Source organism: Pseudophryne corroboree, chromosome 7 (assembly GCF_028390025.1).
Source record: "Pseudophryne corroboree isolate aPseCor3 chromosome 7, aPseCor3.hap2, whole genome shotgun sequence".
NCBI classification, from domain to species: Eukaryota; Metazoa; Chordata; class Amphibia; order Anura; family Myobatrachidae; genus Pseudophryne; species Pseudophryne corroboree.
The window spans coordinates 426,662,685-426,687,310 of record NC_086450.1 but is presented as its reverse complement, the minus strand read 5'-3'; the positions used below and the strand labels follow the sequence as shown (position 1 = coordinate 426,687,310).

The 24,626-nt window shown below is 55.2% G+C and overlaps 1 long non-coding RNA gene across 1 annotated transcript in view; it reads left to right on the top strand.

Annotated features, from left to right (window-relative positions):
• The window catches only part of LOC134945506 (uncharacterized), a 45,525-nt gene that overhangs the window by 10,895 nt on the left and 10,004 nt on the right, over positions 1 to 24,626 (top strand). The window contains exon 2 of the long non-coding RNA XR_010182123.1: positions 742 to 815. This is a non-coding gene — a long non-coding RNA (uncharacterized LOC134945506). The remainder of the gene's footprint in view (positions 1 to 741; positions 816 to 24,626) is intronic.

Sequence of the window (24,626 nt, the reverse complement as noted above, 5' to 3'; positions counted from 1 at the left end):
TGGTTTGGCCCTAGCAATAAATAAATTAAGCCTCTTTTTCCTTTACTATAATAGGCCACTGCTATTCAGCATTCCCCCAAATGTAGAGATAACCAGCAAAATACCCATTCTGACACCCCTGGTCTGTGAGCCCCTGGGTAATATAATAACTGGCGTCCTTAAGTAATATAACATTTAAGTTTCCCTTAATAAAAAATAATAAAAGTTTCAGAAGTCCTGTGTTCTACCCAAATTCTTACCTGCACTCAAAGTAATCCTTAGGATTAAAACTAAACTAAGAAAATGCTCATCAGACGGAAAAGACAATCGTCGTGACGACTCGACACCAAATGAGCTGAAGAAAGGTAAGCCCGCCCATTACATAGAGGGCAAGCCAATCAGAAGCCGTCTATAAGGGGAGATATACTGTATCAAGTCTGTCATTTCAAAGACTGTGCTAGATAAATGGATAAAGCTACAGAAATTGCTTTGGGCAACTTATCCACTTTAGGTATGTTGGATGGAATGTGTAATCGCATTAAATTGTAGAAATAAAACCAGTCCTGTCCTACTGCGCCTTTCATATTACAAAAGACTGTTTCTGTTGCTTTTCTGTTGATGACATAAATACATTGATGGCTCCAGCCTGTGTTATACTGTCAGTGGCCTTTTTCTTACATTATGCGCCATGGACATCTGCTGCTAACTTACTACATTTTTTCTGAATACTTTAAATACAGATTAATGTTCTTTTACCACTAGGTGGCGCCATACGCACACAGCATTTCAGTCGGCTGGAGGAGTGCAACATGCAGACACTTGCTGAATTACAACAGGTAAAACAGGGAGGTGCTTTAGCGTTGCATACCTCCCAACATGACCTCTCCAGGAGGGACACAATGCTCTGCTGCTGGACTTTTCTCTTACTGTATGATTGCCGGCACCTGTTTTGAACAGGTTAAAGCAGGCATGTCCAAACTGCGGCCCTCCAGCTGTTGTGAAACTACATATCCCAGCATGCCCTGACACAGTTTTGCTGTCAGAGAATGCTAAAGCTGTGTCAGGGCATGCTGGGATGTGTAGTTTCTCAACAGCTGGAGGGCCGCAGTTTGGACATGCCTGGGTTAAAGGATAAGAAAGGTGTTTCAGCACAGGTGATGGCAGTCATAAATGAAGAGGGAAGTCCAGGAGCAGAGCATTGTGTCCCTACTGGAGAGTGTCATGTTGGGAGGTATGGCGTTGGACATAAGATGCACTGAGCACACTTATGAATCTTACATACTGTAATAGTGGCTGCGCTGCACATCAGTTGCACCAGTAATTTGAGCTGCATGTATCTAACGTTAAGGGCCACCCGTTTTCAGGGGCTAGACCCAAATACCATACATCCCTACAATGTATGATGGAGGGATCGCTGGAGGTACTGTATCTCCAATATCCCTCCTATGCTGGTCGCAGCTGCATCCCCATAGACCAGGCTTTCCCAACCACGGTCCTCAAGGCACACTAACAGTGCAGGTTTCAGTGATATCCAGGCTGCAGCACAGATGGTTAAATCAAAATAACTGAGCTACTAATTAAGTCACCTGTGCTGAAGCCTGGATATCACTAAAACCTGCACTGTTAGTGTGCCTTGAGGACCGTGGTTGGGAATGCCTGCCATAGATACTGCCCAATGTATCAATATGCAAAAATATTCCCGATATTGTCGCCGCAGCTACCGATGCTTCTGATCGTGGTAGTCCATTGTAGCCTATGGGCTACACTTCGCAGTATGTATTTCTGCAGCTGGGGTTCCACAGGCACCAACAGGCTAAAAGCTTTGACTGTTCCCAGGATGCTTAGCGCCGCCTCCTCTAAAACCCCGCCTCCGTGCACAGGAGCATAGTTTGTAAGTTGGTGCCTGCAGTGCAGGCTGACAACAGGGAGGGCTGCGCTGGGCATCCCTAAAAAGAGCTTTCAGTTGAAGAAAGAAGACTTCAGAACCGCAGCATAGGCACTTAAAAGTGCTATGTGTCCTTATGACACATCATGCTGCGGCTCCATCACTTCCCAGCAGCGCTGTATACTCCTGCGCCCTGGTTGCCCGGTAACTACAGCGGAGGGCTCCGGTTCTTACTTAGGACACACACACACCGCCGCTGCTCTCCGGGGTCGCATGGCCGCTGCAAGGAGGCTGTAAGAGGGTTCCCCAGGCGGGACCCGCTGCAAACCGCGATCCGGCGTGGTCTCTGGGAGGCAGATCGCGCGCGCTGGAGTGGACACTGTGGCCGTGCAGGGACCCCACTAGACCACCAGGGCAAGGCCACAGGTTGGATTTCAGTAATAATCCGTTTCTATACGCAGTACCCATTGGTGAAGTCCAGCAAGGGGATCTGACTCTGACCTGTAGCCCCCCCCCCAGCCCCAGGGCGCCATTTACTTCTAACGTTCCCGCCCTGGAGCTGTATCTCTCTCTCTCCCTCACTCCCTGTCAGCGTTTGGGTGCCATTACACACAGCTGCGCTGATTTTGGGACTGCTGGGCAATACCTCCTCTGTAAAGCCGCCTGCATCATCAGCGCTGTGCATTTACAGGACACTTAAGTATTCTACATCATAACTCCCAACTGTCCCGATTTCAGCGGTACAGTCCTGCTAATTGGACACTGTCCCGCTGTCCCTCCCGTGGGTCGCAGTGTCCCGCGGGCAGGGGGGCAGTTGGGAGATCCTGTGATCACCGCTGCTCTGCTTTGCAAAGCAGCCGGTGATCACACTGAATAGCGCAAGGAGGGGAGCCGGTGGCTGTCCAGCAGCGCATGGAGCGCTGGAACGCCCCCAAAATGACGAAAACGAGGGTCGCGGCAATAGGCCACGCCCTTGCTGCGAGACTCCACCCTTTTGCTTGTAGATCCGCCCCTTTTTAGCAGCGGTAGCGCCTGCGGCGCGGCATGTCCCGATTTCAGACGGGCAGAAGTTGGGAGGTATGCTACATGTCTTTAGACAGTGTTAGTTAAGAACAAGTGCACTTTGGTGGTCATTCCGAGTTGTTCGCTCGTTGCTGATTTTCGCTATGCTGCGATTTGTTGCTAAATGCGCATGCGCATAGTATGCAGCGCGCATGCGCTTAGTTATTTAACAAAAAACTTAGCAGTTTTGCTGTTGTCTGTGCGGCGCTTTTCAGTCGCACTAGTGATCGGTGAGTGATTGACAGGAAAGGGGCGTTTCTGGGTGGAAACTGAGCGTTATCCGGGAGTGTGCTAAAAAACGCAGACGTGTCAGGGAAAAACGCGGGAGTGTCTGGAGAAAGGGAGGAGTGGCTGGCCGAACGCAGGGCGTGTTTGTGACGTCAAACCAGGAACTAAACGGACCGAGCTGATCGCAATCTGTGAGTAGGTCTGGAGCTACTCAGAAACTGCAAGAAATTATTTAGTAGCAATTCTGCTACTCTTTCGTTCGCTATTCTGCTAAGCTAAGATACACTCCCAGAGGGAGGCGGCCTAGCGTTTGCAATACTGCTAAAAGCAGCTAGCGAGCGAACAACTCGGAATGACCACCTTTGTCAGGAATATTTAGTACAAGTACTCTGTGATATACATCCAGTCTTTACTGTGCATTGATATATATCTATATACCTAATTAACTTTACTTGTGTAGTGCAGTTACTACAGTATTGCTATTCCAGTGCAGTTTTATTGTTATTTGTGATCATTTCTGCATTGTACATGTGACTGTGTGTGTGCCAATAGCTGCTGTGTGATTTCCATTCCGTGTATCTCACATCTACTGCTATCCCTATATTCTGTACCCTGAGGGGGGCTCTGTGCGTCAGGGTTTTCATATAATATAGTAGTTATCACAGGATATACTCTTTTGGTATTTTCTCTGTGTATTACAGTCACCATATACCTCTTAAATCCTCTGTGTGTGCTCTGCCTGTAGTCACACTATCGGGGGGGATTTTTGTTAGGTACTTTGCTTATATTGTACTTTTCCACCCTAAGGTAAAGCTTTCTTATAATGTCAGCTCAACAGGGTGAGGGTTCTGTGGCTGACTCTGCGTCCTGCAGTGCTCATGCCATGGATGTCTCTAAAGGAAAATATTGCAGCTGAGGGTTCAGGTGCTGGGGGCTTTGTTCCCCTCTGTCAATCTACTACAACGGGGACAACTACTGACCCGCCGTGGGCTACATTTTCTAATTTACGGACTACGCTGGTAACTAGACTTGCGCCCCCTATGGGACCTCCTGTGCCATTACAGCCACATATTGTCCCTGCTGTTAATCCACCATGGGCAGATACTCTGTCCTCTCAGTTACAGCAATTAAATCAGTCTTTGGCCAAGCAAAATCCTAACCCTCGCCCGCCTAAGACCAAGGGGTCATCTAAGCGGGCCATTACGTCCTCACATGAAGATGGCGCATATACTGATCCCTCAGACACTGATGCAGATGCTTCTGATGGGGAATCCCTGACCCAAGTGGATATTCCTGATCTCTTAGAGGCTATAAGGCTGTTTCTTCAAATTGATGACGACGAACAACCACCGGCTCCCTATAAGAAACCACATAAGTTCAAGCGTCAGAAGGTTACTAAGTTAGTTTTACCACATTCTGACCATTTAGTTGACATACGTCAGGAATCCTGGGAATATCCAGGAAAGAAATTCCCTCTGTCTAAGAAGATGCTAGCTCGCTACCCCCTCGCTGCACAGTTAAGCAAAAATTGGGAAACGCCACCACCGTTGGACTCACAGGTCACACGTCTGGTGGTGTCCTCTGCTCTGCCTGTCACTACCATCACCTCGCTGAAGGTACCGACGGATAAGCGTGTCGAGGGTTGTTTGAAGTCCATTCACACTCTGTCTGGAGCTGTGCATAGGCCTACTATTGCGGCCTCTTGGGCTGCTAAAGCTATAGAGGCCTGGGTTCAGGAAGTTGAGGCGGAACTACCATAAAATTTTCCTGATAATGCAAAACAGTGTCTTTCGTACATTGTTACAGCCTCTCATTATATTCAAGAGGCGGCATCGGATGCAGGTAACCTAGCAGCTAAGGCGTCTACCATGTCTATTCTGGCTCGACAGATCCTCTGGTTGCGGTCCCGGTCAGTAGATCTGGACTCAAAAAAGACCTTGGAGGTAATCCCTTTTAAGGGAAACCTTTATTTTTGGGGAAGGTCCCAACAAGATTGTCGCTGGCTTAGCCCAAAGGGCTAAGAGTACTTCCTTTCATTCCTTTCGACCTCCAGGTAAAGCAAAGGGTCAGGCGTACCAGAAACAGGCTTGCACTTCCAAATCCACTAAGCCCAAACCTAAATGTCAGCCTGCTGCCAAAACAGAGAAGCCTGCCGCATGACTCTGGGGGATCCCAGGGTGGGAGGCTGACTTCTACTGTTTGCTCAGGTATGATTACAGACCACTTCGGACACCTGGGTAAGGGAAGTCGTCACTCACGTATAGGCCATCTCTTTCATGAAACGTCCCCCTCGCCAGTTTTGCTCAACAAACATCCCTTCGGGTCGGTAAAAGTAAAACTCTCCATCTGGTGGTACAATCCCTCCTGAATATGGGAGTGGTAGTCAGAGGCGTAACTAGGGTTTTTGGAGGCCAGGGCAAGATCAATAATGGCACCCCCCCCCCCCAAAAAAAATAAATAAATATATATATATACAAAAGGAAAGTATGTGCACACACCACCGATGTCACTGTATATAAAGATGTCTGGGTGTGTATGTATAGATGTAGGTGCAGTGGTGGAAGTGGAATTTTTGAAGGGAGAATGAAAAAGTGAAGGTACGCTCCGGAAAAGGGGGCATGATCACTCAAAAGGGGCGTGACCTTCACTGTAGTAGGACCCCTTATACTCCCCTCCACGGTATGAGCCGAAATTCACATTATAGCACACGGCATGAGCCGAAACTCACATTACCCCACACAGTATGAGCCGAAATTCACGTTATAGCACATGGTATGAGGGGATCCTACCCCCTTAATTAACTAATCCTACGGGGCACTGTGGTAAGGGGAGCCTACCCCCTTAATTGACTAATTGCAGAGTTTAGCAGCAGAAGGGTTGCAGCGGTTTCTCACCCAAGCTGCGGCGCTTCTACCACCTCCGACACTCCACGTCTTCGGCGCCACCCGGGATGCAGAGCACCGCACCGGGGATGCACCCTTTTCAGTGTGGTCTGCTGCGCTCCGAAGAGGGATCTTCTCTCCCGCTGCAGGATCCCGATGTGCGCAGTCCTCCCCACTGCCCGCTGTTACTGCCACGGTAAACATTAGTATCGTTTACCCATCACTCCTGCCCCCTCACTCCTGCCTCCTGCCCCCTCACTCCTGCATCATGCCTCATCACTCCTGCCACCTCACTCCGGCATCCTGCCCCGTCACTCCTGCCTCCTCACTCCTGCATCCTGCCCCGTCACTCCTGCATCATGCCCCGTCACTCCTGCCTCCTCACTCCTGCATCATGCCCCGTCACTCCAGCCTCCTGCCCCCTCACTCCTGCATCCTGCCCCCGTCACTCCTGCATCATGCCCCGTCACTCCTGCCTCCTGCCCCCTCACTCCTGCCTCCTGCCCCATCACTCCTGCCTCCTGCCCCCTCACTCCTGCATTCTGCCCCCGTCACTCCTGCATCATGCCCCGTCACTCCTGCCTCCTGCCCCCTCACTCCTGCCTCCTGCCCCATCACTCCTGCCCCCTCACTCCTGCATCCTGCCCCCGTCACTCCTGCATCATGCCCCGTCACTCCAGCCTCCTGCCCCCTCACTCCTGCATCCTGCCCCCGTCACTCCTGCATCATGCCCCGTCACTCCTGCCTCCTGCCCCCTCACTCCTGCCTCCTGCCCCATCACTCCTGCCTCCTGCCCCCCTCACTCCTACCTCCTGCCCCCTCACTCCTGCCTCCTGCCCCCACACTCCTGCATCATGCCCCCTCACTCCTGCATCATGCCCCCTCACTCCTACATCCTGCCCGCTCACTCCTGCCTCCTGCCCCCTCACTCCTGCCTCCTGTCTTGTGTCTCACAGCATCTCCGTGTCCCTCAGATGGCAGATCCCTGGGTACAGAGGGGTGATTCCGGCGGGGGTTAGGGTAGATCTCTGGGTGCAGGGGGCGACACTGGCATTCCGGCGGGGGTTAGGGTAGATCTCTGGGTGCAGGGGGCGACACTGGCAGCATATGAGGTCAGATATAGGTGCAGGGGTGACATTGGCAGGGGTTGAAAGCAGATCAGTGTACGGAGGTGACCCTATCAGGGGGTGATGGCAGATCTAGGTACAGGGGTGACACTGGCATGGGGAAAGGACAAATTTATGAGCAGGGGGTGAGGGAAGATCTGGGAATAGGAGGTGATGGCAGATCTAGGTACAGGGTGAGGGAGGATCTAGGGACATGGGGTGAGGGCAGATCTGGGGGCTGTGGGTGACACTGGAAGGGCATGAGGGCAACAGGTGACACTGGCGGGGTGAGGGCAGCGGGTGACACTGGCAGGGGGTGAGGGCAGCGGGTGACACTGGCAGGGGGTGAGGGCAGTGGGTGACACTGGCATGGGGTGAGGTTAGATCTGGGGCTATGGTTGACACTGGCAGGGCGTGAGGGCAACAGGTGACACTGGCAGGGGGTGAGGGCAGCGGGTGACACTGGCAGGGAGTGAGGGCAGTGGGTGACACTGGCATGGGGTGAGGGTAGATCTGGGGGCTGTGGGTGACACTGGCAGGGCGTGAGGGCAACAGGTGACACTGGCAGGGGGTGAGGGCAGCGGGTGACACTGGCAGGGTGTGAGGGCAGCGGGTGACACTGGCAGAGCGTGAGGGCAGCGGGTGACACTGGCAGGGGGTGAGGGAAGATCTGGGGGCAGCAGGTGACACTGGCAGGGTGAGATGGCAGATAAAGAGACATGCACCTCTATTGACTGCAGCAGACTTTAATAAGCAGGAGCTTTCCCCATTGCCGGTAAACAGGCATTCCTTCCCCCCTTACCTGCCGGGTCCGGCTTGCTCCTGGCTGCCAGATAGGGGTGAAGCTGCAGTGTTTGTGTTTGCGGGAGGCATGAAGCCGCAGTGCGGGCGGTAGTGGGAGCTGCAGCCAGTGTGTGCGGAGTGGGAGCTGCTGCCGGCAGGGAGAGCGCGACTTTCACCCCCCTCCCCTTCCGGCGGGCTGAGGCGGCAGGTAACAGCAGGCTGTCCAAACAGGGGCGCGTGACACATCGCGGTCACGCTACTAGCAGGAAGAGGCCAGCAGCAGCAGCGCAACGGTGGATTGCAGAGCTCTGGCGGCAGTGGGCGCATGGGGCGAGTGGGCCATGCAGGTGCTGCCCTATGCTGGGGTTGCCACGGCGCCCAGGGCACGCACCCTGCTCGCCCCATGCTAGTTACGCCTCTGGTGGTAGTGCCGGTGCCTCTGGCTCAGAGAGGCAGGGGGTACTATTCAACGCTGTTCCTAGTCCCGAAACTGAATGGATCTTCTAGGCCCATTCTCAACCTCAAGTCTCTGAACAAATTTGTGAAAGTTTCCAAATTCTGTATGGAAACTCTTCGCTCTATTGTTCTGGCCCTGGAACCCAAGGACTACATGGTATCCATGGATATACAGGATGCTTACCTGCATATACCTATTGCAGTGTCGCATCAGCAATACCTGCAGTTTGCTATTGGCAACCTACATTTTCAATTCCAGGCCTTGCCTTTTGGTCTGACCTCAGCACCTCGAGTTTTTACCAAGGTCATGTAGGTCATGACGGCCCTACTCCGCCATCAGGATCCTGCCGTATCTCGACAACTTGTTCATCCTGGCGAACTCCCCAGAGGTTCTCCTTTGTCACCTGGAACTGACGGTCCAATTCCTGTAAGCCCACGGGTGGCTCATCAACTGGAAGAAGTCTTCCCTGGTTCCTGCTCAGAGCATGGTGCACCTGGGAGCACTATTGGAGACCCACAACCAGTGGTTGTTTTTGTCTCCGGAGAAGGTTTTGAAGCTTCAGGACAAGATAAGATGCTTCCTCTCGCGCCCATGTGTGTCAATTCACTTGGCGATGCAAGTACTAGGCCTCATGGTGTCGGCTTTCGACATGGTGGAGTACGCTCAATTTCATTCCCGCCCTCTGCAGAGGTTAATTCTCTCCGAGTTGGCGGCCTGCCTCACCAGATCAGGTCTCACATGATATCCTTGACTCCGGAGGTCCGTCTGTCACTGACTTGGTGGCTGCAGGACCATCAACTGAGCAGGGGTCGTCCATTCTGGATCTCCAACTGGGTCCTTCTGTCAACGGATGCCAGTCTGCGGGGTTGGGGAGTGGTGTTGAAGCAACACTCTCTTCAGGGTCGGTGGACATTCTGGAATTGCGGGCAGTGCTCAATGCGTTGACACTGGCCCTGCCTCTAGTACAGAACAGGCCTGTTCAGGTACAGTCAGACAAAGCCACCATGGTGGCGTACATAAATCATCAAGGCGGTACCCGAAGCCGCAAAGCACTGATGGAAGTGTCAAAGATTCTTTGTTGGGCGGAACGCCATCTGCCAGCCATATCGGCAGTGTTCATACCGGGGGTCCTAAACTGGAAAGCGGATTTCCTCAGTCGTCAGGACGTACACGCCGGAGAGTGGAGCCTTCATCCGTAGATCTTTCAATCAACTCCTTGTGGAACAGTGGGGTCTACCAGATGTAGACCTGATGGCGTCTCGACACAATAACAAGGTTCCGGTCTTCGGAGCAAGGACAAGGGATCCTCAAGCAGCGTTCGTGGATGCACTGGCAAAAGAGCATCCTCTTCTGCTTTTGCAGCGCCCAGACCTCCTCGTTCAGGGCCCTTGTGTCTACCAGGATTTGGCCCAGCTGGCTTTGACGGCGTGGCTCTTGAAGCTTACGTACTAAGGGCCAAAGGTTTTTCTGAGGCGGTCATTCAAACTATGTTGAAGGCCCGTAAGCCGGCTTCTGTTCGGATATATCATAGGGTCTGGAATTCTTATTTTGCTTGGTGTGCAACTAACAATTATGATGCATAACTCTTGGCTTTTCTGCAACAGTGCATGGACTTAGGCCTTTGTCTGGCCTTCCTCGAGGTTCATATTTCTGCCTTGTCGATTTGGTTTCAGAAATAAATTGCGACTCTGCCTGACGTTCATACCTTCATTCAGGGTGTTTTACGGATTCAACCTCCCTATGTCCCGCCTGTGGCTCCTTGGGATTTGTCGGTTGTTCTGAATGCCTTACAAGAGTCTCCGTTTGAGCCTCTTGAGTGTGTAGACCTTAAATGGCTTACTCTTAAGGTCTTGTTTCTGCTAGCTATTGCCTCTGCTAGACGGGTTTCAGACTTGGGTGCCTTGTCCTGTCAGTCACCCTTTCTGATTTTTCACCGTGACCGTGCGGTTTTTAGAACTCGCCCTGGTTATCTCCCTAAGGTGGTGTCATCTTTCCACCTTAACCAAGAGATTGTGGTTCCGGCCTTTACCTCTCCAGGTTTAACCTCCAAAGAGCGGTCTTTGGATGTGGGTACGGGCTCTCCGTATTTATGTGAAGAGGACAGCTTCTCTTCAGAGATCTTATTCTCTCTTTGTACTTTTTGGTTTTCACAAACGTGGCTGGCCTGCTAACAAGCAGACCTTGGCCAAATGGATTAGAATGGTGATTGCACATGCTTATGTACAGGCTGGCCTTCCAGCTCCTGCTACAATCAAAGCCCATTCTACTCGGTCTGTTGGACCTTCTTGGGCGGCCCGCCATGGTGCAACCCTTGACCAATTGTGGTCCTCAGCAGTGAACACGTTCATAAGGTTCTATGCCTTCGATACTTCCGCCTCCCAGGATGCCTCCTTTCACGCCGGGTTCTTGTACCCACTACAGTGCATCCCCTCCCATGAGGAACTGCTTTAGGACATCCCAGATGTTATCCCTGTGGAACCCCAGTGCACCCCGCTGCAGAAAAGGAGATTTAATGTAAAAATTTACCTGTGATAAATCTTTCTGCGAGGTACACTGGGCTCCACAAGGCGCCCACCCTGACGCACTTAGCTTCTTTGGGTTTGTATGGCATTAGCCGCAGATACCTTCTCCTGTCGTGAGAATGTGGTGTATGTGGCTACTAACGGTTGTCGTCTCTTTTACCTGCTACAGCATTGGACTGGTTAACGAAACTGAGCTCCTGTGCACAGAGGCGGGGTTATAGAGGAGGTGGTGCAGTGAATCTTGAGAACAGTCAAAGCTTTTAGCCTGTTGGTGCCTCGGATCAAGATCCAACTCTACACCCCAATGTTATCCCTGTGGAACCCAGTGTACCTCGCAGAAAGAGATTTAACAAAGGTAAGTTCTTACCATAAATCTCCTTATCCCGCAGGAGCAACACTTATCCAGTGACACCGGGTGCTGCATTGCCGGGGTGCGCCACGAAAAATGGATCTAGGTTAGCGGAGGGGACATGAACCCCTGTTTTTCGTCGCTATGAAGGTCCCGGAGATGCGGGCTCCCCCGGATACTGTGTGCCTGCACTTCTCGGCTCATTTACCACAGTGACTGGAGCCAGGTGCTGTGTGTAATGTTACAGTGCAGCACTCGGTTCCTGTCGCTGAGCAGGAGCCGGCATTTTGGTGTCACCCCTCTGCGAGTGAGAAACTCGGTTGCAGCACGCACCCCCCCTTGTGACGCCACTGAGATCCGGCAGGGATCCCCAGGGACCCTTCGGCGGAAATAGCCCCTGTGCACGGCGGTGACCACAACACGCATGCGCAGGGGCCCGAATACCACACTTGGCGCATCACAGGGACGGGCTCTTTTTGGAGACCCTGTCCCTGTCTGTGGCGGGTGATAAATCCACCCAGTAGGATCGCATATTGCAGTGCACCCTGGGTGGCAAGATCCCGTCCAGATCGCATTGAATATGCGATCCTTGATAAATGCCCCCCTTTGTACTTCAACAGTTCAGGGGAGACCCATATAAGACAGCACAGGCGCGTAGGTGTAAGAGGCACGGGGGTGGGGCCCTGTAGAAAAGGACCGGGCACGCTCACTTACCAAGCCTACGGACCTCTCGGCTCCCGTCCTACACCTTCAGTCCGTCGAGACAACTCAGACGCTACTGGCACACATCCAGACACGGAGAAGAACTTCCTGGGGTGACCTGAAAAGAATGGGGACACACTACGCAGGGGTGACCTACACTGGGCTCCGTGAATGGTCATCATTGGCACTTGCGGCCTCAGACTGGGTGCTCCCGTAGTGGTGCAGAGCACCAGGCGCGACCCTGAACGAAAATGCCCAAAGGGAAGGTAGGGGAAGGAGCAACATACACCACAGACATCACACGAAACACAATTTCGCTCACCAGCTGTATCCTCGGATTCCTGCCAGACGACCGGCCCTTCTTCTTTCTCCTGTAAGAGAACACACAACACAGCCCACAGGACGTGGCGCTGCTTACGCTTTACGATGGAGAGACACTTGTACAGAGGTTAGAACACGATACCATAATACTGTTTCGACCTTGTGGTACTCACCAACGCGTAACTTCCGACAGCCTACCTTTCATGGGGGCCTGGCTGTGGGGAAAACTGAGAACTTGCCACACATGCGGCCTAGCGCCGACTTATGCGACCCGCGGCCTAGCGCCGACTTATGCGACCCGCGGCCTAGCGCCGACTTATCACACTGCGACGTAGCGCCGACTTACGCAACCTGCGGCCTAGCGCCGACTTACCATACACACAATAGCTTTGGGCCTCCTTGCCCTGGATGCCCCGGCCTATTGCTGCCTATCTGGGGGACTTGCATTGGGCCTGCTGCCCACCTACCTAACCCTGTAAATGATGGCCTAACGCCAGTCTTATCCCCCGGGCCTAACGCCCGCCTAGGTGCGAGACTATCGGGCCTAATGCCCACTTGCCTTCCCCCGGGCCTAGTGCCCGCCTATGGTGCCTCAGGCCTGTGCCTGTTTTGCCCACGGGCCTAGTGCACGCCTATGGTGCCTCAGGCCTGTGCCTGTTTTGCCAACGGGCCTAGTGCCCGAATCCCTGGTGGTCTAGGGGGAGGGGCACCACCTGGACTTACCCATCCTAAGGGCCGCGGCTGGACCAAGCTTGGTCCGGCCACGCCCACTGCATTGTCTTCGCCGGAGGCGGGATGGTTCCCACCACCTCCGGGCTTCCTGGAGCCTTCGCCTGGCCAGCGGTGGCCAGTGCAAGCTCTTTTGCGTTGCACACCACTGTCCCAGGGCTTCTGACGTCTTCACCGACAGGCGTCGGCTCTTTGTACTTCACCCGGCGGGCGGCGGCGTGTCTCAGCTCTTTTGTGACTACCGCCGCCCTCCGGGACTTCCGGCGAGGTCTTCCTTCTTCAATCTTCAGGAGCTCCTCTCTGCTACTTCCCCGCCGCCGAACCGAGCCCTTGCGCCCGTCGCTGGCTAATACAAGCCAGTGCCAGGGGGCGGGGCTATGATGCGGCGAGCCGCGATTGGCTCGCCGCCGCCACTTCCGATTGGCCGCCAGCTCGCGAGCCGTGATTGGCTCACAGCTGGCGCCAAATTCAAAAAGCTGCGCTGTGATTGTTGGGGCCTGAGTCCCGGATGATGCAGGCCCGCCGCCATCACCCGCGTGGAGCAGCGGTGGAGATTCACCGCCGCCCCCACGCCCGCTGCCGAACTCTGCAACCGGCCGGGCAGGGGAAGACCGGACCAGGCCCGGTCCCCAGTGCTGCCCGAAGCCAGCGCTACCTCCGGCCCCATGGGACGGCGCCGGCCCATCCCAGGTAAGGAGGTACGTGATTGCTAGTAGCAGGGCCAGTGACCGCACGAGTACACTGGCCCTTGCTACATTCCTCCACGCTTTTTCCTTTGTGGTCCCCACAAAGCTGACGATCACCCTTGTCCTGGCGTCAGGGCCTTCATCACTTGTTCTGGCGGTTGGCCCCCGTTTAGGTGTCCCATCCGGCGTATCTGCGCCTGCATCTGTGGAGGGAAAACTCACCTTCCCCTGTTGGGCGGGGGGTGCTATCCCCTCGGGGACAACCGTGGGAGGTAGATCCTCCACGGCGATGGCGGTTGTCTCCTGGAGCTGATCCCGACTCTCTGTGACACTGGGTTCCCCATCTGATGGCATATTCTCCCACCTGTCGTCATCCGGGTTGTCTGCAGGTTGGTCGGCAACACTGGATTCCTCATCTGATGATATGGTCTCCCACCCATCGTCGTCGGGGTCTTCAAGGGTATCCGTGTTTTGGGTGGAGACACGGGCCTCCCCATCCGAGGACCTGGTTGCCCACTCGTCGTTGTCGGTTTCCTCCGGGTCTGTCCAGCTCGATGATCAGTCGTCCCTAGGCCAGGGGTACTCAGGGCGTTCGTGGTCGGGATCGCCGTAGCCCGTACATCTCTCTACCTCCCCTGCGCTCCAGTCGTCATCCCAGGTACAGCCCTCGTAGTTGCAGCCGTAGTCGTCACGGGCAGACCAGTCGACCTCCCGCACCCGACGCCCCTTCTGGTAGCCTGTCCTCCCCTCCCTTCCACTCTGCTTGCCATTTGCACCAATTTCTGATCGCCCGGGCGGAGGCGTATGGGCAATCCGGCAATTCGTGGTCCACTTCTCCGCAGAGCGCGCACCAGGGCTCGTCCAAGCCCTGCCGGGTCCAGTGTTGTCCCGCTGATTGGACAGCTCGGTAGCTGCATTCTGTGGGCCATTCCGTATATTCCATGGGGATTGGTGTTGATCTTTGGGGCTCGGTCGCGAAGTATTGGCCGCCGCTACGGATCCCCGCGACCAACGGCTGCACCTCGACCTCCTCTCTAGTAGCGGGCGGTCGTGGGTACTCCTCGGCCTGCTGGTCCATCTTGTAGGGGTCTGTAGTGGCTTGCTGACGTTTCTTCTGGCGGCGTTCCTCTCTGTTACGCTTTACAGCTTGCTGCATTGCCCGTAGTAGGTCAGCGGACGTGAGGACAGGCCAGTTACTTCTATCCTCACATGCCAGGGGGTGGATCTGTTCTGGCGGCGTTCTCCACATCGTGTCTGTCGTCCATAGATCCTGCCGACTACGCCAAATGTAAGAGGCATGGGGTGGGGTCCTGTAGAAAAGGACCGGGCACGCTCACTTACCAAGCCTACGGACCTCTCGGCTCCCGTCCTCCACCTTCAGTCCGTCGAGACAACTCAGACGCTACTGGCACACATTCAGACACGGAAAAGAACTTCCTGGGGTGACCTGAAAAGAATGGGGGACACACTACGCAGGGGTGACCTACACTGGGCTCCGTGAATGGTCATCATTGGCACTTGCGGCCTCAGACTGGGTGCTCCCGTAGTGGTGCAGAGCACCAGGAGAGACCCTGAACGAAAACGCCCAAAGGGTAGGTAGGGGAAGGGGCAACATACACCACAGACAACACACGAAACACAATTTCACTCACCAGCTGTATCCTCGGATTCCTGCCAGACGACCGGCCCTTCTTCTTTCTCCTGTAAGAGAACACACACGCGCTGCTTACGCTTTACGATGGAGAGACACTTGTACAGAGGTTAGAACGCGATACCGTAATACTGTTTCGACCTTGTGGTACTCACCAACGCGTAACTTCCGACAGCCTACCTTTCATGGGGGCCAGGCCTGGCGGTGGGGAAAACTGAGAACTTACCACACATGCGGCCTAGCGCCGACTTATGCGACCCGTGGCCTAGCGCCGACTTACCACACTGCGACGTAGCAGCGACGTAACTAGGTGTGTGCCGAAGGGGCATTGCCCACAGCGCACACCTAGTTAGAGCGCATATTCCCCCTGCGCAGTGCCGGTGCTACCCGCTGGGCAAGGTCTGCAATGCAGCGAGGCGCTGTGCTGGGTAGGCGCTCTGCATGCATTACAGTCCTTGCTGATCATGTGCCGCCCTTTGCTGCTGCGCCTGTCACTCTGCGTGACAGGCAGCGGCGCCGGTAAAATGAGCGGCTCCCCCTCCCTGCCTCCTTTCCACTGCCCAGTGCCTCTGCGTGTTGCCGATGGAGCGGCCTTGCCTGAGGGCAGCTTCGCGCTGCGGGAGCTGCGATGACTGACCGCTCAGCCATGAGTCCCACAGACTCAGACAGGGTGCAGCTGCTGGAAGGCCCCCGGAGACCAGAGGGGAACAACGCATGGCTCCCACTGCCTGTCCCTGAGGTGGCTCACTGATCGGCGGATGGCTGTAAACAGCCGGGTGATTGGGGACGCTGTCTGCCATAATGTGTAAAAGGGGGACTGTCTGCCGTAATGTGTAAAAAGGGGACACTGTCTGCCGTAATGTCTAAAAGGGGGGATGCTGTCTGCCGTAATGTCTAAAAAGGGGGACGCTGTCTGCCGTAATTTATAAAAAGGGGGACGCTGTCTGCCGTAATGTGTAAAAAGGGGGACGCTGTCTGCCGTAATGTGTAAAAAGGGGACTCTGTATGCCGTAATGTGTAAAAAAGTGGACACTGTCTGCCGTAAAGACTGCGTAGGTCATGAATGTGGCCGAGACAGCATAAACTCGCCGGATGGGCATGCGGCACGCTTCTTAATGCATCACTCTGGCACGGAAGGGGTTACATTTTTATGGGAGGAACTGAAGAAAAGCTGCCTGGATTGTGATTGGCTGGATTCGGTATAGGGGTTGGTCTGACTTACATATAGTCTTCAGACCTAAGACACCCTGTCTCTTCCTGGTTTTCCGTGAGACTGATAAGTACAGCTGCTTTATTATTCCTTCATTATTTTATCATCCTTTTATTTCCTAACTATCCTCTCTCTAGTCAAGTACAGCTGCTTTATTATTCCTTCATTACTTTATTATGCTTTTATTTCCTAACTATCCTCTCTCTGGTCTTTCCCTTCACCTCCTTCTATTCTCTCCCTGCTTTCTCCTATATCTTCTACCTTTCCTGTCTTGTGCTACAGGGGGCTTTTCCCCTCCCCACTCTCCTTTTTACACGGGCCGAAAAAGTGAACTGCTTTACCTTTAGCAGCACGGCCTTCCTCCGCCCGGCTCACGGACTCTGCTGTGGTCCGCAAGGCCCGGGGTAGACCCGCTGCAGCTGATGTAGGGACTCAGGGTGCACGCGGCCGGGCTCGGACGCCTGCCCGTGCTCCCCTGCATCCGCGCTCTCCATCTCTGTCCTCGCCGCTGGCCGCGGCGGCGGACGGAGCGGCGGGGATCCGGGAGCATCTGAGGCGGCCATGACAGGGACTGTGTTCTCCCGTCCCTGAACCCGCCGCACGTGGAGCTGGCGGCCGTGCGAGTCGCGCGCGGGGGGGGGGGCTCCCTCCATGCGGCTCGGCGGCTCCCTCCTGCCGGGGGAGGGGGGGCAAACTTATTTTATTTGTTCCGTGGGTCAATACTCCCGTCCCTGAACCCGACGCCCGTGGAGCTAGCGGCCGCGCAGGTGGGGACGGGAGGGTACAGCTCTCCCTCCATGCGGCTCCCTCCTGCCAGGGGGGGCAGCCCCTAATTATTTGTGATGTGGCTCAATAATCCCATCCCTGAACCCGCCACACGTGTAGCTGGCGGCCGTGCACAAGGGGGGACGGGACAGCGCTCCCTCCATGTGGCTTGGCGGCTTCCGTGAGGGGTCTGGCCAGCACGCGCGTGCCGGCACTCATTCAATCACCAGGGGGGCCCAGATGAGGCCTACTCCCTCTGGTGCTGCTAACTACGTTCCCCTCCCGGTCAGTGCCCTCCCGCGACAGGGCGAGGCGACACGCTCGCTCTGCGGCTGCGTATGGGCTGTTGCCGACGGTCAACATTGCAGGGCCCATCAGGTGGGGGCGTGCCGCGTCCGCCCGCGCGGTACGGGCCACCTGGCATCTCCTGCCGTGGTTTGGGACCTGCGGCGCCAACCCCTTTCCGGTTTGGCTCGTGTGTCTCTTCTGCCGGTCTCAGGCTGGGGTCTAAGCTGCCGGTCATTCGCCCCTTCCGGGGGCGGCGTGCGCAGGCGAGTTGTGAGCGATCTGGCCCCTCCCTGCATTCAGACGTCTCCTTACGACACTGCAGTGGATGGCACTCAGTCCGACATTCCTGCACAACGGATGGTGTAATGGTTAGCATTACTGCCTCACAGCTGTGAGGTCATGAATTCGTTACCACCATGGCTCTAAATGTGTGGAGTTTGTATATTCTCCCTATACTTGCGTGGGTTTCCTCTGGGTACTCCAGTTTCCTCCCACAATCCGGTAATATAATGGGAGATTAATTGGCTCCCTACAAAATTAACCCTAAAAAGAAGCTTACTCTCTCTAGCAGTTACGACTCTCCGGTTTCCCATCCTGAGGCCAATGCTCGGGATAGGAGGAGGTCTCGGCACAGGCGGTTCGGCCGGGGTTTTATGGCAGCAGGACGTAGGTGCCGTGATACCTGCAAGGGCGGGCTCATACGGGTCCTTTCTCCCGACGGGAGGTTTGCTAACCTCTCGTGGGGCGCTCGACTCGCGTGTCGGGTTTGATCTTAGAGCGCCTGCAGCGGCGCCCGCACCCTTGGTGGACGCCAATGTCTTGTCCGCCATTTGTGCCGCTATCGTGTCGGCGGTGGCTCCATTGTTATCCCCCGTAACCGTGGGACGGGGGGCGGCCCACTGCTTCTTGGGTGGATGGCATTGCGCGAACTCTTACCCCGCTCCTGTCCTCTGGTGCGATGGTCGCCCCGCCAGCACCGCTCCCGGCGGCTGTGGGACCAGTGGGGGAGTGGGGGCACAATGTCTTTTTGTCTCCCCAGCAGTAGTCGTCAGATCGGGAATGGGTCGGTCGGTGCATCTACAAGCGTCTGGAGGCTGCTGGATCGGATGGAGTTCCCTCTCGTGCAGGCGAGTCTCCATTGGACCCTGTCGGGTCCGAGGGGAGCGTGGTTACCCCCGTAGCGGCTTGGGATCAAGTACTCAGTCCTGCTCCTCTAGCGAAGGTAACAATGTGCGTAGGTTTTGCCAGCAGGCACATTAGGCGCAGGCGTCGGGTCACGGACTCCTTCCTTGCCTACACGTCCTCGTGGTTGTGTCCTCCAACCACGGCGGTTTGCACGGTCAGGTGTCGCAAATGGCGCGAGCGCCGGTGTTCAACCTCTTCAGCTCGCAAGGTGGAGCCGGGCACCTTTCACAGCGCTAACTCGGCAGTGCAACGTGGGCTCGGGCCCCGGGACCGGATCCGTAAGGGCCAATACGTCAATATTTTGCTCTTACTAGCGATGCTCATAAAGCCTTGCTTTCAGCTACGTAAACGGCCGGGTAGCGAGGGCGCTTCGCGCTCCTACCCAAATTGGGTTATATGCATGTTTAGCGACGCGTCATGTTACTTAGCTACGTGCCTGGACTAACACATACCTTCGTGCGCTATCAGTTCCTTATACACGTTCTGTACCATCAGTACACAGGGTCGGCTTGGCGACGTTTCCAATTAGGACTTCCAGCGCAAACAGCATGGGCGGCGGATCTTTACCTTCGGTAAGTAGGTGGAATTCTGCGCGGAGCTGACGCAGGGTTCCGCCGGCGCTTAGGTAGGCGGTATAGCGAGACGATGGCCTCAACGACCTGCCTCTAGTTCTGCCGGCTTTCTGCGCGCGGGGCATGGCATATGTTTTGCTTTCAATACTGCCCAATGCGACTTGGGGCGGCGGGGTCGTTTTTCGTCACTCCTGCATTCAGCTGTGGCGGAGGCCACGGGATCAAGGACTGCCCCAGTACAGGGCACGGGGGTAATTCCGGCACGCAGACCTGTCCCCAGGCGCTGGCCATGGCCCCCACCCCACTCAGACTTCGGACGCTCATGCCCTGGCTGCGACAGTACCCGCTCGGGAGTTTCTTACACTCGGGAGTTTCCGGACGTGCTCCGGCGGAAGGTTGAGGCTGAAGTGTCGTTGGCCAGGATTATAGGCCCTTTCCAGGAATCTCCCCCGTACCAGGTCTTGTCCCCCGTAGGCATTGTGCCCAAGAAGACCGCACGAAAATTTTGGCTCATCCAACATCTTTCCTGTCCTCTCGGGTCATCGGTTCCTGATGCTATCCCTTATTATCCGTGTAGGGTCATTTACCTATCTTTTTACTCGGCCATAGACACCATTCGGTCGTTTGGTCCGGGGGCAGTGATGTGTCAATTGGACATTGAGTCAGGGTTTCGACTCCTCCCGCTACACCCTTTCGCCCTTCGATTTATGGGCTTCGAACTGGTCGATGGCTACTACATCGCTCTATGACTCCCTGGGGATGGTTCTCTTTCTGGCGCATACTTCCAAAGAATCAGTTCTTTCCTCCACGGGTGTCTAGAGCTGGCGATGGGCGAGCGGTAAATTTCTCACTACTGGGACGATTTTCTTTTTATCGGCCCACCGGCCTCCGATCGCTGCGTCGGCCTTTGCACCCCCCCCCTTTCGCACACTTCGGGGTTACGTTTGCTCCAGGAAAGGCAGAGGCTCATTTAGCCTCCTTGGTTTACCTCGGGATTCAGATTGCTACGGTTAGTGGTCTCTGTAGGCTCCCCGTTAACAAGGTGTTGCGTCTCCCCGGTGGTATCCTTCCATTGTCCCTCTGCGGGCAACCTTACCCTGCCCCAGGCTCCATCATTATTGGGCCTGTTTAATTTTGCTGGAAAGGTTATCCTCATGATTATGTTTTTATGTAGACATTTGGGACAGGGGACGGTTGGGATTTAGACGCCCGCCTCATTTTCTTAAATTATCACTCGACATCCGCCGGGAGTTACCTATTTGGGACGAATTTCTAGTTCGTTTCACAGGCATCCGTATTTGCCAAGAGGCGGTCGTGTCCAGCGCGTCCCTGGATTCTTTTCACGCATGTCTCCGATGCTTTTGGTTTTGGGGGCTTAATTTGCTGGCTGCTGGTATGCGTCTCCTTGGTTTAGCCTGGTTTAGCGAGCACCTCACGACAAACATGCTAGTATTTTTCCCATTCTGGTTGCATGCCCTGCGTAACTAACAGGTTATCTTGTGGTGCGACGGCTTGGGCGTGGTTTTTGCTATAACCCGACAGAAGTCACGCCCTTGCCTGTCCTGCGGCTCCTTGCGCAGATAGTCTTGCTGTGCTTGGTGACCAATATGATGTTGCGAGCCAAGCCTGTCCCGGGAATGCATAACGGAATTGCTGATGCCCTTTCTCAGGCGACGGCCAGCATTTTAGGCGCTTGGCTCCTGCTGCTCTAAACCATGGGGACTCATGTCTGCCTTATGTGTGGCAGGTTATCTGACCGGATTGGAGGATTTAGCCCACAGGTTGTTGGCCCCTGCAACCTTTGCGGCTTATCGGGCCGCCTGGGAGCGATCGAGTCGCTACCTTCTGGTGAGAGGCATTGTGGTACGACCTCTCACGACTTCCTGTCAACTCACATCTGGAGTTTTTTTTTTGTACACCAACGGGATTTCGCAGGCGTATGTTGGGTTAAGGTTCTTGCGAGCATACCTTCCTTTCTGCAGCTTTTGGGGGGAGGAGGACTTTACTAAGTCCTTTTTCCTTCGGAGGGTGTTGAGGGAATGGGCTTGGGCGATCTCGCCCCGGCCGGACACTTGCCGACCGCTCACTGGGTCTTTGCTGAGGCGAATTTTGGGATCTCTACGGAGTCTTTGCTCTTTGGGGGTACAAGGTTCGCCTCTTCATGACGGCCTTTCCGGTGACCTTTCACGGTGCGTTCAGGGTGGGTGAGCTGGTGTCCGTTTTTCGGACTTCTGCCTCGCCCATGCTGGCGGCCCGCGTCGTCATGCGCCCCGACGGTTTGTGGTGTGGGATTCAGTGCTCCAAAACTGACGTTGTCGGCGGGGGGCTGTGGGTTCGAATGGGTCGGGCTCGTGTGCGGGGCATTTGTCCAGTTATCGCGGCCCGGTCTTATTCGCCCGTTCGGCCTCCCATGCCTTCCGGGTGGCTCGTCCTTTTGACGGTTCCCTGTTTACCGCATTTAAATTTCGGTCGGTTTTGGAGCGTTGTATTTTATACCTGGGTCTACCTCCGGACGACCATGGGGCTCACTCTTTCCGCATCGGCACTGCTTCAGCTGCTGCTGCGGCGGGTGGGTCCGAAGTCACCGTCCGGGCACTGGTAGGGGGAGGTCTGGTGCAGTCAGCGCTATATCAGGCCTTGTCCTCCCAGTGCGCCCATTTGAGGATTAGCTGCTCGTCGCAGTTGCGCTTTGCGACTGCGGGGGCCTTGAGGAATTTTTGTTTTATCGTTGGTTTTAATTGCGGCTTTTGCCGGCTGACGAAGTTTTGTTTTTGCCTCAAGTCAAATTGGACGACCCCCCCCCCCCCCCCCTCTGATAGGGACGCAGGTTAGGTTACCCATTTTCCCCATACTATGTTTCGTTTATTACTAGTCACACCCTTATTTTGCAGGCAGGCGGCTAGATCCGCAGTTTGTATGGCCGTGGATGGCAATGATCTGGTACGCCGGGTTTTGAGGTCTTTTTAGCTTCATGTTCTGTTTTTCTTCAAGTTTAAGTTTAGTTCAGGTGGCGGTGGCAGGTTGGTAACCTGGCAGTTGGCCGGTTTCTGAACGGTTATTTTAGCGTAACTGAAGGAGTTTATTGTTAGTAAGTTCGGGTGAACTTTTAGGTATTTTATAGTCTTAGTATTAATTTATGGGCACCACCGTACCTGGTGGGGCCCATATTATAGACCATAAACATGTGTGGATATCGGGGCCGGAGGCCCAATTTTTTACCCCATAGGGGCGGAGCGTACCTCCGTCCCTACAACTGTTGGTGGGCAGGGGTAGTGGCAGAAGGTCGACCCCTGGCCTTGGATTTTGGATTTCCGATGTCTGGGATGGAGGCAGGAGGCCGATCCCGGAACATCTGGGGCAGAAGGCCCCCTCACACATATGTTTTTATTGCTCGGGATGGAGGCAGGAGGCCGATCCCGGAACATCTGGGGCAGAAGGCCCCCTCACACACATATGTTTATTGCTCTATTTTGTCATATAATTTTGGATCACCCTTATTAAGTTGTTTATCATGCTTAACCGTTCTTCTCCCCCCGCCACCTTAGTTAGAGAGGGAAGTCTGCATTTTTAGTTTTAGTATTAATAGGCCTTCCTCTCAGTCAAAATAAAAAGCTGACCCCTTTCACGCCAATTACGGTTGTTGTGTCTTTATTTACTAAGATAAGTGTGCTTGAGTGGCGTGCGGATGCATCTGACGTGTGAAGTTTATGTGTAAAAAAAGGTGACTGTCTGCCGTAATGTGTAAAAAAGGGGACACTGTCTGCCGTAATGTGTAAAAAGAGGACGCTGTCTGCCGTAATGTGTAAAAAGGGGCTCCACCTAGTGTAGTGGCGCTACCGCGCGGCGTAATTTGAATAATGGAGACTACTGTGCACCATTATATGAATTGGTATTATTTTGTGGCCACACCCCTTTCCCGTGAAGCCACGCACCTATATTTTTTTGCGTACGCCTACGGTGCGCACTGCTGCCGGTTTACTTTAAGGGGGAGGGGGCGCCGATGCCATTTCTTGCACACAGTGCTAAAATGTCTAGTTACGGCACTGCGACGTAGCGCCGACTTACGCAACCTGCGGCCTAGCGCCGACTTACCATACACACAATAGCTTTGGGCTTCCTTGCCCTGGATACCCCGGCCTATTGCTGCCTATCTGGAGGTCTTGCATTGGGCCTGCTGCCCACCTACCTAACCCTGTACCTGATGGCCTAACGCCAGTCTTATCCCCCGGGCCTAACACCCGCCTAGGTGCGAGACTATCGGGCCTAATGCCCACTTGCCTTCCCCCGGGCCTAGCGCCCGCCTATGGTGCCTCAGGCCTGTGCCTGTTTTGCCCACGGGCCTAGTGCCCGAATCCCTGGTGGTCTAGGGGGAGGGGGCACCACCTGGACTTACCCGTCCTAAGGGCCGCGGCTGGACCAAGCTTGGTCCGGCCACGCCCACTGCATTGTATTTGCCGGAGGCGGGATGGTTCCCACCACCTCCGGGCTTTCTGGAGCCTTCGCCTGGGCAGCTGTGGCCAGTGCAAGCTCTTTTGCGTTGCACACCACTGTCCCAGGGCTTCCGACGTCTTCACCGACATGCGTCGGCTCTTTGTACTTCACCCGGCGGGCGGCGGCGTGTCTCAGTTCTTTTGTGACTACCGCCGCCCTCCGGGACTTCCGGCAAGGTCTTCCTTCTTCAATCTTCAGGAGCTCCTCTCTGCTCCTTCCCCGCCGCCGAACCGAGCCCTCGCGCCCGTCGCTGGCTAATACAAGCCAGTGCCAGGGGGCGGGGCTATGATGCGGCGAGCCGCGATTGGCTCTCCACCGCCACTCCCGATTGCCTGCCAGCTCGCGAGCCGTGATTGGCTCACAGCTGGCGCCAAATTCAAAAAGCTGTGCTGTGATTGGCGGGGCCTGAGTCCCGGATGATTCAGGCCCGCCGCCATCACCCGCGTGGAGCAGCGGTGGAGATTCACCGCCGCCCCCACGCCCGCTGCCGAACTCTGCAACCGGCCGGGCAGGGGAAGACCGGACCAGGCCCGGTCCCCAGTGCTGCCCGAAGCCAGCGCTACCTCCGGCCCCATGGGACGGCGCCGGCCATTTCTTGCACACAGTGCTAAAATGTCTAGTTACGGCACTGCGACGTAGCGCCGACTTACGCAACCTGCGGCCTAGCGCCGACTTACCATACACACAATAGCTTTGGGCTTCCTTGACCTGGATACCCCGGCCTATTGCTGCCTCTCTGGAGGACTTGCATTGGGCCTGCTGCCCACCTACCT